General features: G+C 40.8%; 2 protein-coding genes across 3 annotated transcripts in view; both read left to right on the top strand.

Annotated features, from left to right (window-relative positions):
• Positions 1-11,859, top strand: part of BEND5 (BEN domain containing 5) — a 51,429-nt gene extending 39,570 nt beyond the window's left edge. The window contains exon 9 of the mRNA XM_073579168.1: positions 11,692-11,859. The gene's annotated coding sequence lies outside the window, so the exon portion shown is untranslated. The remainder of the gene's footprint in view (positions 1-11,691) is intronic.
• The window catches only part of AGBL4 (AGBL carboxypeptidase 4), a 1,778,944-nt gene that overhangs the window by 1,307,341 nt on the left and 457,137 nt on the right, over positions 1-14,466 (top strand). The window lies entirely within an intron of this gene.

Raw genomic sequence — 14,466 nt, forward strand, 5'->3', positions numbered from 1 at the left:
GACCTAAAAGGTCCTGTGGGCCACTGTCTCGGCAGCACATCGTCCTGTGTAAACAGGACTCGCCTTGTCTACGTAGAATTGTGGTGGAAATGTATTAAAACCAATCCAATAGCAAAAAATATTATTAATCCCGTCAAACTTCTCCTCGCTACCCAGAATAATGTCGCCATATGTTTACATCGAACTGATGAAATATCTGCACGGCACAAACACTTTCTCCAGATGTTTTTTTGTTCTTAGTATTTTTTTTGTACCAAGCTCAAAATCGTGAATAAATATATTTAATCTCCTCCTATAAAAACCTATAAAGTACAAGTATGTGGTTTTATTTGCACTATTGTAACATGTGAAAATGCATTGAAAATTGTGCACCAAAATTTGTCGCGTGAGCCTACCGGAGGCAGCCATGTTGTGAACAGAAGAGGGGGTAAAACATCGTTTCATCAAGGAAATTCTCCACTTTTTTGATAGGGCAATCGGAAATAGAAAACCAGATTAGGAATAGGTACTAGCTCTAAAACAGCCATTAGACTTGTCGTTATGGACTAGTGTGTCTCAGATGGGACCATCTTTTTGGCCTAAAGTGATCTTCCTAATAACTGATGCAACTAAGAAACAGTTGAACTTATTTTTCGCCTTTTAATGAGTTTATTTTTAGGAATATCCCACATAAGCAAAACGCTCGTTCATCGGGTGAAACGATCTCTTGTGCCGCATCGTTCTCGGCAGCACATTGTCCTGTGTAAACAGGACTCGCACTGCCGAGAACTATGGCAGCCTGTGTGCACTTAGCGATCTAGTATAGATCACCAGTGTGCATCGTTTACTTTGGTCTGCCTTTGTGAATTTAAATGACCGGTGATTGGTAAAAATTTACCGATCGGCGGTTGCATCGTGCTGCCGGTCAGTCCATGTAAACGGACCTTTACCACTTTAGTAATTAGAAAAGTCAACTGCTTTAAAGGAGAAATTGACTTAAGATTAGTTTCTGTTATGTCTTAGGCCTGTTTCAGACATCTGACTTTCTCGGTCCGAGCATCGGCCGGACCTCTGAGGCTGTTGAATTCGGGTCCAGAGACCCGTGGCTGATCCATTAGACCATGAAAGTCAGATGTCTATAGCCAGTCTTATAATAAGTTCTGACCCGGCCCGTTTACATATAGGATGAGGTACCTGTAGTGGAGCTCAAACTTTTGGCTCTTGGTGTTCCATGAGATTGATTTTAGGTTGATTTGAGGGATTCTAGTAATTGATCTGTGTTGGGGACTATGCAGGTGTGGCACATATGTAGGGCATAGAAATCTGCTGTTTGTTGCATTTATGTTGTTTTTTACTTGTTTTCGTCTTTTTTGTTTAACTGATTTTGGTGCGTATTTGATGCAGCATTTTTTATGTATTTTTTTTTTTTTTTTTTTTCAAGCTCCCCATAGAAGTCCTTAGGAAAAAAAAAAAGCATAGTCCTCATAGTCTTTAAGCACGAAGTGGCCATGAGTTTTCTTGGAAATCACATCCACTTTGCTTGAACTTTTTAATTGTGGGTGATTTTTGGCTCAAAATAACACAGCGGAATAAGCGCGGCTTTTGTGCTACGTGGGAATATGGCCAAAGGCTACTTTGTCGCGGAACGTGTGGACAATGCGTCTCTTGTAGGAGGTCCGGCGGTGATTTCCTAGAGCGGTATTTGCCATTGCGGATATTATTTTGGAGATGCTGCAGGTTTCTTCTTCTTTTGCGTTCGCAATGACATCCGCAGCGTAGATTGACGTCCTGCCGATCTGTAACCTGCGGATCGTCAGTTTTCATGCTCTTTAAAACACAGCGTATTTTTCGCAAGTAAATCTGCAGGTGGATTTTCCCTTCTACTTGGTCTTCATCACAGGGGCCGTCCGTCAGTCACGCTGTTCGCAACCTGGCCGCCACCACCGAGCGCACACGTCGGCTACACTCTGACTGTGTTTTCTGCTTTGTGTGGTTTGCAGCACTTTGTTTCTATATTAGAGAGATGAATTGTATTTTTTACTTCCAGATGGTTATTAATAAATACTATAAAATGATCCTTGGGCTTCTTGTATTTTGTTCAAAAATGGCGGCATTTAAAACAGCCAGGGAAATAAAGGAAAAAAAACCCCATTTTATTCGCTATGGTAAAAGTGTCATTTTCATGGTAAACGACCAGTGAAAGATTTGGTACTCGGGGCTAATGGATTGTTTTCTCTGTGCGGCGGTGACACAGCGTCTCTGGGCACAGGTTAGCTTTTCTCAGGATTAATGTATGGATTAAATTACAGAGATTTACAAAACAGCCTCCGGCTTTTACTGTTTGAAGATACCGTATATTACATAGATGGTCGATGGAAGGGTGCGTAAATAAAAACAGTCGCGCTATGCAAGCAACATACTGTGGCACTAACTGCTCGAAAACTATTAGAGAATGATACTTCTCCAAAAAATAAAACCGGGTAGGACTATGTGCTGAACATTGGCGCACTTTGCGAGCCTTCTCCTTTACCTTCGTATGCTGGAAACTTGGTAACTAGTGATGAGCGAACCTGCTCGGAGAAGGCGTTATCTAAGCAAACTCGGGTGATAACCAAATGTCTTCGGCGTGCTCAAAAAATATGTTCGAATCCCTGCTCCAGCATGTCTCGCGGCTTTTCGACAGCCACAACCTGTGCAGGGATTGCCAAATAAACGGGTACCTCTAAAAGTTAAAAAATATTTTACATACGTTTCTTCAATATTATTAACTACTACTAATTTAGAGTCTGCAACCTTCATTCATTTTCAGATGCTATTGTTTGCAGGTTTTTTTTTTTCTAGCGAGAGTGTTCCTTTCAGTAATATAGGCTGTATGCAGGGGCGTAACTACCAGGGTCGCAGCGGTCGCCACTGCGACTGTGCCCGGGGGGAGTCAGGGGCCCGGCAGGTCAGACCATGATATCTCCCAACCATGCCGATTCTCACGGGATAGTCCCGTTTTTTACCCCCCCCCCCTGCGTGTCCGGCACTGAGACGCCATGCACCCCATCCTCGCCCTCGCAGATGGATCCACCGCAGCCTGCAATGAAGTCCTTTTCTGTGCGCACAGGACCTGTGATGAAGTCACAGGAGGGGAGGAGTCAGGGGGCACATGATCAGGAGCCTCATTGTCTGCAGGACTCTGCTGTGCTGGTTGTAATGATGCTGGGTGAGGTAAAGTTTCTCTGTGGGGTCAGGAGGGGTTTACAGGGTGGATGTAGCAGAGCCACGTGTGTAGGAGGTGGATGGAGCGGAGCCGCGTGTGTAGGAGGTGGACGGAGAGGAGATGTGAGTGTATTTTGGTATGGTGGGGGCCCATTTGAAAGTTCGCACCGGGGCCCATAACTTTGTAGTTACACCACTGGCTGTATGTGAGGTCTGTGTGTATCCAGGGTGCTACTGTCTCTACTGTATCCGCACTACTCCAGAACTAATTTCCACTTCACACGCTTTCCTCCCTGCCAGTAGACATTTTTCTTTGCCCTCCCTGAAATACTTTCTCCCCTCTCCACTGTAGATCTGTAAACAAGAATGTTGACACAAGCAGAAACTCAGTTACGGTAAATGATTTAAAGACACTCTGCAGTAAAATGCTAGAAATATTTTATTGAGGGTTATTTTAGAAATCTGCCTAACTTTTCATTTAGGAAATAAACAATAAAAAAAAGCAATCTATCCAACACGGCACATGGCCTTTAAAATAAAGTGCTTGTCCCATGAAGATTTTAAGAAATCATCAACAGAAGAGGGTCTAGATTAAAGGACTTCTTCATTGAGCCTTGGCATGGAGAACTCTTGGTAAGTCCATCTATGGTCGGCCATTTTTTCATTTTATGGCCTGTATATAGGAAATAGAATAGAATCTCCTGAAATGTTGAATGATGGATTATTTCTTTATTACTGTAAAACTAAGGCGAAAAAATTGTGTTATCTTGAAAAAGTTCCCCCTCCGTCGGAGTTTTTCTTTGTGGTGTAATTTGGTGGGTAAACATTTCGATGGCTTTTCAGTAATCTCCGAGCTCCTAGTTAAAATTTAAAGAACAATAATCTGTAGCTCGTGTTTAAAGTTTAAGCAAGGCTGAATGATTGAAAGCTCTACCCAGGGAGACCGCGCGTGTAACACGGCCCACGTGGGAAAACTTTCATATTACATTGTAAAGCATAAACCTTTTCTTATTCATAGAAATACAGGAAGAATCATGGTCTTGTTGTACTAAAAAATATTAAAAAATAAATATACAATATTCCTGTCGCATTTGGTATTAAGATTCACAAATAAAACTCCATCTATTCCTAAAGGGGAATTCCATTTTATGTGCCTAGCTGTGCAATGGCTATTAATAAAGGATTTCTACTTTTTCTATTTTTCCGTTGCGTTTTTCTCTTTTGTTGAAAGACCAAAGTGGCAGCTAAGAGCCGTCTATTAACATACCTTTGTTCTTCGCTCAGTCATTGAGTTATGACTTTCATCTTCCCGATATATATATATATATATATATATATATATATATATTTTCTCATCTGCAGGACTCTTTCCTTCCTGCACCCATTCCTTGTAACTCGCTGCCCCAGACCATTGGACTTGCTCCTTAGACCAGGGGTGGAGAATTAATTTTCCCAAGGGGCCAAATGAGAGACTGACTCTTGTTTAAGGCCGAACTTAATTCTGCTCATGATTATTACTGTTTTATATTAGATTTTATCACTTTAAGTCTGTTGACGATAGCGCAAGTCATGTTACAATAGGGCTTATTGTAACAAGTATTCTTATATATCAGCTGATTAAAACCATATAATTTACTGCTTTTTATAAGTTTCTAAAAAAAATCGTACGGCTGTTGTTCTTCAGCCATTGTATTTTGATCAACAGCTCCCAACTCAGCATTCCCCCCCCCCCCGCAGAGTATGACGTCTCCACACAGCCCCCTTACGCAATGACATCTCCACACAGTCCCCTTACACAGTATAATGTCCCCACACAACTTCCCATAAAGGATGTCTTCGCAAAGCCCTTCCATCCAGAGTGATGTCCCAATGAAGCCTTCCATCCAGTGTGATGTCCCCATGAAGCCTTCCATCCAGTGTGATGTCCCCACGAAGCCTTCCATGCAGTGTGATGTCCCCACGAAGCCTTCCATCCAGTGTGATGTCCCCACGAAGCCTTCCATCCAGTATGTTGTCCCCACAAAGCCTTCCATCCAGTATGTTGTCCCCACAAAGCCTTCCATCCAGTATGTTGTCCCCACAAAGCCTTCCATCCAGTATGTTGTCCCCACAAAGCCTTCCATCCAGTATGTTGTCCTCCCGAAGCCTTCCATCCAGCATGATGTCCTCCTGAAACCTTCCAATCAGTATGATGTCTCCACAAAACCTTCCAACCAGTATGATGTCTCCACAAAACCTTCCATCCAGTATGTTGTCCCCACGAAGCCTTCCATCCAGTATGATGTCCTCCCGAAATCTTCCAACCAGTATGATGTCCTCCTGAAACCTTCCAATCCAGTGTGATGTCCCAACAAAACCTCCAATCCAGTGTGATGTCCCAACAAAACCTCCAATCCAGTATAATGTCCCCACAAAGACTTTTTCATCCAGTATGATGTCCTCATATTCTCCTACAAGTACTGACAAAAAAAAAAAAAAAATAAAACTCCCATAACTCTCCTCCCCTGCTCCTTCGGTGTTTGCAGTGTACTTGCGCTCCGCACAGCTGGCGCATTGAAGTGATTTCATCAGGCATGCTGTGCTCTCAGACACACAAGGCAGGCTCAGTGATGACAGAGGGAGCTGATGGCTCCCTGTTCCATTACTGTATTCACTGTTATCTGCATCTCACCGATACCGGTTAAATTCAGACGCTGGTCAGGGATTGGATGTGAACATCCAAAGGATTCTGTCGCGTGTGCTTTGCCCAGGTCTGCCTTGGCTTAATAGCTGCTTAGTGCTGCTCTTTAAGTTTTCCATTGCCAATCGAGAGGACCGGTCCCCTGGAAAAAATATCACCATGGGCTTGTTGTGTCGCTATCTTTTCAATAAATACTGGCTTCACATATCTGTCTTTTACAGTCTGAATATGGAGTGTGTGGACTAGCCAGTGGTTTCTTTAGAGGTTGTTGAGTTCCCGCAGGTTGTAGGAGACCCACAAGCTAGTCCATACATTGTAGTCCGAACAATAAAACACGCATGTGTAAAACTGACCTTAGAATGTAAGCCTTGACCATTTACTTTTGTTTGATTACTTATAATTTTTAGATTTTTCAAATTGTACAACATCTCGCAATATATAAAAAAAATTAGGATATTTTTTCTAGGACAGTATAAATATGGCCCACGTTCTAACTCTACCAGAGTCACAAACCACTATGGCCACTGTTAGTCAAGTCTTGTAAAATGCCAAAAACCATTATACAGTAAGACATCCCTTACTTAAATCATTTACATAAGTAACAAGATTCACAATCAAGACTTTGGGAAAACTGGATGTGAACTCTTGAAGGATTTATAGTGTAAGGCATATTGGTTTTCCCTTAGGGGCCACAAAATCAAATATACACTTTAGATGGCCCCCATACCCATTAAAGATGGCCAAACCCACCAATTTTTGGGCAACGGGCTGTCGAGCTTTGGTGTATGGAGACCTCATGTTTCTCCTCAACAGATGATGATTTGGTCTTTTTTTTGTTCCACCAGGAAGATAAGGTGTTTCCAGAAGTTTTGGCAGCGGCCTATTCACCTTTTCATATTGAAAACACATCCATTTGGCCAAACCAGAGTGTATGTGAACATGGCATAGTTGTCAGCCTAACAAGCATTGGGTCAACTGCGATCCAAGGTGAGTGGGCCCATTTTAGACGCAACAGCGACCTCGCCAGCGATCTCGCTACATGTGACACGCAGCAGCGACCGGCCCCCCCGCTGGATATCGCTGATCGTGCTCTAATGTCGTAGGCCATATTTTCGTCATCGGCATCCCGTTGGCCAGCATGCATCGCTGTGTTTGACGCCGACAAGTGACCTTGTTGGAGACGCTGAACTCGGGGACGCAGGTGGGAATCGTTTGAAAAGCTGTTGTGTGACAAGGTACCAACGACCGGCGAGGTCGTTACAGGGATCGTCAGATCGTTGCTGTGTCGCTGAAGAGATCTACCTGTTTGGCAGCTTACTAGCGACCATTTAGCGACGCACCAGCGATGCTTACCAGATTGTATCGTTGTCGGGATCGCTGGAGCGTCGCTAAGTGAAACGGGACCCTTAGTCCGCTCTTATTTTAGAATGGCGTGGTTATACATACACTTTATTGTTTTATGCCTCCTAGTATTTAAGACCAGTAATTATCTCCAGGTATACCATCATCAAGTTTTGAAAGAAAGTTCTTGAGTAATTATTGAAGCATTCACCCTGAGTTGTTTTAAGGCCCTTTTGACATTCATTCGTATAGTGAAGACCGAGGAATCATTACTCTACAAAAATAGCTTCCCTAATGAGTGTTGGGTTTTCTGTCTGCATACATTTAATGAGACAATGGAGACTTAATGGATTTCTCTGAGACGTGATAACCTGCGCCAACCTTGTGTACAATATGGTCAGTCTGGCTTTTCAGTCCATTACCTGCAATGAAAGTGAAATAAAGTTTTTTTGTTTTTTTTTTTACTTTAGTCTCCGAGGTGCATTCGATAGGAGTTAAGGGGCACGCTGTTTGCTTTGTATAAGCTCCAGACATTCACGTCATTAGACGGTGACTTACTTGCACCGTCCATTTTAAAATTCAATCTGCCTTTTAGATGTTATTTAGATAACTATCTAAATTTATAGATTGATTTTTTTTTTTTTTTTTTTAAAAGATCTTAAGCTTGAAGAATTGAGTTTTGATTGATGTTTGTTTCAGTGGGCGTTGTGCATTAAAAAAGGCGAATCCAGGCAGATCGACCCAATGTAGTGGATGCTTAGCCGGCATAGGCTCGGACACATTAGGACACGTCAGTGGTTTACATCAGTAGAGACACTTTGCCGTTTTAATCTGAGTGCACAATTTAGCAACATTATCTTTAGCAAAAGAGAAAAAAAATAAAATATATATATATATACTGGTAAAGTGCTGGATGGGAGATATCTTTCACTGCGCTTAATGGCGTCAGTGATGTAAAACCCAAAGATTTTCCTCCAGCACATTAAGTGCTGTGAAGGGTTAACAGCTAATTTGTTTAATGGGCTGGATTTTTGTAGACAACCATAGAGCGGGTGGGAGTTTGTCCACCTCATCTCCACCTAAGGGTATGGTCTGGGTCTTAAGTAGCTGGCCTCCAGAAGCAGTAGGGGTTCAGTGGTCTGTAGATTGACCTTGCCTATCTTCAATCTATATTTTGTTGTTTTGCACATGCACTTTATAATTGACATCTGTTGGTGTCTTTTGAAAGTAGGCTTGTTAAAGAGACTATGAATAATTATAACTACCTACCTCATATTATTATCTTGGCAATTGATGTTTAACAGAGTTCTTAGCCGTTTCGTCCCTCACATTTGAGGCATTCTTTTATCAGTTAATAATTTTGAAATGTAATTATGATTATAATAAAGAAAAAATTCCTAATAGAAAAATGCCTAGGAGACAGCTTCAAGTATAATTCATCCAAAAAGAGCAAATAGAAGCCAAGTCTAAAAAATACCAATCTTTATTGAAATATTGCTAAAAGAGTTTTACCATTACATATAGAAAGCAATTTAAGCATTGTGGTGTAGTAACCACTGTGTCCGTTAGGGGGCGCTGTGTGGATGTCCCAAGAGCGAGGATGAGTGGCAGAATCCTGAAGGACGGTTATGTATCTCAAGGTGGGTGGCCTTGTGATGGAGACTTATGTATGTTTGTTGATCAGCAAGGACATTGCTGAGGTGTTGCTTCAAGGCCACAGGGAGAAGTCTCCAGGTAACTAGAGAGATGGGAGGGCCTGGTTACCTACAAACCCACCCAGGGGGTGTGTTTAAGAACCCTAATGTAAAAGACTATGTGAGTGTGTGAAGGACGTGTGGTGAGGTCAGTCATGTGACCCGGTGGGCGTGGCTATGGACCATATAATGTGGCCAGGGTAGGTCACATGGAGTGAATGCTGGGACCTGGTTGGTCCAGTGTGGAAGGTCCCGCTAGGAGGAGCATCTCCTTGCTAACAGCCTGTGGAGTGGCTGGGTGTAATGCCTGCCAGCGTCTGAGAGTCCCAGAGGAGAGAGTGGATGTCTGCAGCGTGGAGCAACAGCCATGAGGAAACCCTGACGTGGGTGAGATAATGATGAGGCTGAAGACCCTGAGTGTGGACATTGAGTAACCTGTGTGACCACAGGCTTAACCAGAGTGAAGCTATAATGGACGCTATGCTGTAATGCTGTTTATGTTGCTTCTATGGGTTTATGAAGGTGGAATAAAACGCATGGACTATGTTATGCTTTATGAAAACCTGTGCCGGATCTGATTTTTGTGGCTGCTGAGCGAATATCCCCTACTTGAAGACAGCGCTACCTCACAGCATAAAAAGTGAGGACACTACAACAAGAAAAATTGTCACCGCACCATAGGGGTAAGTAGCAAAAATAGAGCTGATAATGATAAGCGTCCACAGGAATGTGAAGTTTACATATATAAATAAATAAAATATGCAAAAACAAATGCAGAGAATTTAAGGTTTGTTTCCAAATAAACATCTAAATCAATGTATCATAGCACTATTAGTATGGACATCGGAATATCAAACCAGAAAAGGTGCAAATTGTGCAGAAATATATGCAAACAGTTGAAGTATCATATAAGCAATTGATGCATGTGCAAAGTGCGGAGATGATTAACCCTGGGATGCATATCTGAGCAGGTAATAGGCTAAAGTGCAAAAGATGAACGATATAATCAATGCATGTTACCTCAGTGGTGCAGGCAAGAGAACCCCGACGCGCGTTTCGCGTTGGCTTTTTCGAGGGGCCCCTCGTTCATCTTTTGCACTTTAGCCTATTACCTGCTCAGATATGCATCCCAGGGTTAATCATCTCCGCACTTTGCACATGCATATATTGCTTATATGATACTTCAACTGTTTGCATTTATTTCTGCACAATTTGCACCTTTTCTGGTTTGATATTCCGATGTCCATACTAAGAATACTGCTATGGTACATTTATTTAGATGTTTATTTGGAAACAAACCTTAAATTCTCTGCATTTATTTTTGCATTATTTATTTATATATGTAAACTTCACATTCCTCCGGACGCTTATCACTATCAGCCCTATTTTTGCTACTTACCCCTATGGTGCGGTGACATTTTTTCTTGTTGTAGTATCCTCACTTTTTATGCTTAAATTGCTTTCTGTATTTAATGGTAAAACTCTTTTAGCAATATTTCAATAAAGATTGGTATTTTTTAGACTTGACTTCTATTTGCTCTTTTTGGATGATTATAATAAAGATTGTTCATTAATTTTCAAATTATTTTGTTTTTGTTGTTCTTTTTCTGATTATCCTATATCGCTCCCAACGCGGAAATGTTTTTGGATTTCAGACGGGTTTTCATGTATTGTTAGCACCATATTATTTGTATCATTTTTCTATTGATTCTATTATAACGTGTCTTTGGAGTATTAGGATTTTGGGTGGATCTATTTCTCAGCCAAAAACTTTGAGTTAGATCCTCAGAAAATTGTCAAAAGAGGCTAAAAAGTAATTTTTATGAATCCTACATGTACCTTGGTGTTGCTAAATGGCCACCTTTATAGCTTAGTCTGGTAGTAAATAAGTAATTCAATTTCTACACAGCAGATGGTCCAAAATGTAATAACTTTTTTTTTTTTTTTTTTTTGGGGGGGATCTGTATGTTGTCTTTTTAATACAGAGCATAAAAAAAATCACTTCCATAAATACATTAAAAAAAATCTTGGAATTTTTACATTGCCCACTAGGCGAAATACTACTCATGCTACCTATTTTATACAGATAATACAGCAGTCTCATTATCATCACAGACAGGATTACAATGAAAATACCAAGTAAGTAACACAGGAAATGATGGTCACATCTCACCTCCTTCCACTCACTGCACAAGGACCTTTGCCCATATAAATGAGCGGAAAATACATCTACACAAATCAATGGCGGTCTATTGGCGACTGAAAAGAACAGGACGTATGTACCAAATTTTAGGACTAGCGTTCAGTGTGAACAATGTAAAATCTGTATTTTCATTGTTATCCTGTCTGTGATGGTAATGAGACTGCTGTATTATTAACGGTATAAAATAGGAAGTCTGACTCTTGCATTAGACCCATTGGTCGGTGTGAAAATTGCCCCCAATTTTTTTCTTAAAATAAAAACCTGATTTACTAGGTAATTTTCTTTTTAATTCTGTATCAGTGACTGATGGATTAAAACCCCATTAAAAAGCAGGAGTTTAGTAAGGTAATTTAATGAGCAGCCATGGTTTGAATATTTGTGTTTGGCTCATGCATCGCTGTCTGTAGAAGGCGCTCGTATCCAGTTAACACCATCATTTAGAATAACATTGGCTCTCTTTTTAGATTTGTAAAGAGAATATTTCACTGGGTTATGTATTAGCGGCGGAAAACGATGAGTTGGATGAAGTTAAATTGATACATTCCCATTTGTGCTTTGCAATATAGAAATTTTTTCTCTGTTATTGCCAGGCTCAACACCTGTCTTGCAAAAGGAGATCATCAAATCAAGTTCTGAATGGAGGTATAAAAAATCAATTTGACCCATCTACCCTGCACACTGTCTGTTTTCTCTCGCTATTCATTTTTTAGATGTAGAAAGAAAGCCCACGAAGCACCTCTACCTGCCATGTTCTTACATAGCTTCTATGAGCTATGGTCAGCCTAGCAGACATTTGGCGGCTTTTATAGATCACTTGGCTCCATTGAAGGTCATAGTATACAGTGACATGTAAAAGTTTGGACACCTCTGGTCAAAGTTACTGTTATTGTGAACAGTTGAACAAGTTGAAGATTCAATGATTTCTAAAAGGCCTAGAGTTAAAGATTACACATTTCCTTTGTATTTTAGTAAAAAAAAAAAAATTATATATATAATATATATATATAATTTTCATCTTTTATGTCTTAAACATTGTAAAAAGGAAAATGTGCCCATCAAAGTATGGGCACCCTTGGAGATTTGTGTACTCAGATAACTTTCCAACCTTAATTAGGCTGTTAGGGTTATGGCTTGTTCACTATCCCAATTAAGAAAGGCCAGGTGATGCAAATTTCACAGCTTTATAAAAACCCTGCCTCCTCTAACCTTGTGCCAAGAAAACAGCAGGCATGGGTTCTTCTAAGCCGCTGCCTTGCACTCTGAAAATGGTGTAGGCTCACAAAGCAGGAGGAAGCTGTAAGAAGGTAGCTAAGGGTTTTCAAGTTGCCCTTTTCTCAGTTCGAAATGTAATTTAAGAAATGGCAGTTAACAGGAACAGTGGAGGTCAAGATAATGTCTGGAAAACCAAGCAAAATTTCAGTGAAAGCTGCTTGTAGAAATGCTGGAGAGGCAGATCAGAACCCCCGACTTGACTACAAAAGACCTTCAGAAAGATTTAACAGACTTTGGAGTAGTGGTACATTGTTCTACTGTTCAGAGACACCTGCACATATATGGCCTTGCTGGAAGAGTCATCAGAAGAAAACGTCTCCTACGTCCTCACCATAAAATTCGGCATCAGAAGTAAGCAAAAGAACATCTAAACATGCCTGATACATTTTGGAAACAAGTCCTGTGGACCGATGAGTTAACCTAGAACTCTTTGGCCACAATGATCAAAGTATGAGTGGAGAAAAAAGGGCATAGAATTTCAAGAAAAGAACAACCATTAAGCATGGGGGTGGATCAATCATGCGTTGGGGTTGTGTTGCAACCAGTGGCACTGAGAAAATTTCATGGTTAGAATGGATGCAATGAAATTTCAACAAATTGTTGATGCAAATATAACACCATTTGTAAAAAAGCTGAAGCTGAAAAGATGATGGATTCTACAAATGGATAATGAATAGGGATGGGCGTGCTCAGATATGTTAGTCCCTGTGACTACATGTTTTGCGGCTGTTAGGCAGCTGCAACACATGTGGGGATTGCCTAACAGCCGCAGGGACTCGAACATATTATCCGAGCATGCTCGGATAACACATTATCTGAATACATTTGCTCATCACTAAAAATGATCCAAAACACAAATCAAAATACACAATAGACTACCTCAAAAGGCGCAAGCTGAAAGCTATACAATGGCCCTCACAGTCCCCCGATCTGAACTTCATTGAAAATCTATGGAAAGACATCAAAATTGCAGTGCTAGCAAGACAACCCAGGAATCATCTCACAGAGCTGGAAGAATTTTCCAAGGGAGAATGGATGAAAATCCCTCAAACAAGAATTGAAAAACTCTTGGTTGGCTACAAAGTGTTTGCAAGCTGAAATAAACAGGGGTACTACTAGTTACTAACCATGCAGGAAGCCCAAACTTTTGCATCAGCCAATTACCCTTTTTGTAATTTTTAAAATGTAAAACATGAAAAATATATATTTTGTTTAAAATACATAGGAAATGTGTCATTTTTAACTTTAGCCCTTGTAGAGATCATTTCATCTTCCATGTGCTTAAAGTGAATCTGTCAGCAGGATTGTGCACAGTAACCTACACACAGTGCCAGGTTGGTGCCGTTATACTGATTAAAATGATGCCTTGGTTGATGAAATCTGACTTGTGGTTGTTTAATCTTTACTTTTAAGTTTTCAGTTAATGAGATTGGCTTATGACAAGTCACTGATCCTTCACTTCCCTGCCTCCTATTTTACATAATGCCTATAATATTGTGGGATTAAAAACAAAAAAAAATGCATTCAGCAAAATGGCAGTGGTGCCTGCGCAGTAGCATGTATCGCATTATGCCTATAATATTGCCAGTTAAAAAAAAAAAAAAACTTCATCAAAATAGCGCTGGCGCATACTCAGTAGCATTTCTCGTGTGTAAAATAGGGGGCAGATCACTGAAGGATCAGTGACCTGTCATAAGCTCATAAAGATGAAAATGTAAGCAGAACACCACATAAAGATCACCCCCACAGTCCTGCCCACAGGCCGTCCCGGAGCATGAGAATCTCATTAATCTGTATTTGTAGTTTTCAGTTAAACAACCACAAGACGGATTTCATCACCAGTTATTTTAATCAGTTTAACAGCGCCGACCTGACACTGTCTGTAGGTTACTCATCACAGTCAGGTTCGGTTTAACAGTTCACAATAACAGTAATCTTGACCAGCGGTGCCCAAACTTTTACATGTCACTGTCGATTATCTATACGTTCCTCAACATTAAAAATTGAAACACTGAGATTGGGGTCTAAGGGGTAACGTTTCTCCTTATGAAAAGTGATAAGCCAAGCATTGGCATGTCAGTTAGGAGACTTAT

This window comes from Dendrobates tinctorius, unplaced genomic scaffold, assembly GCF_039654945.1.
Source record: "Dendrobates tinctorius isolate UK_male_01 unplaced genomic scaffold, ASM3965494v1 ptg000061l, whole genome shotgun sequence".
NCBI lineage: Eukaryota > Metazoa > Chordata > Amphibia > Anura > Dendrobatidae > Dendrobates > Dendrobates tinctorius.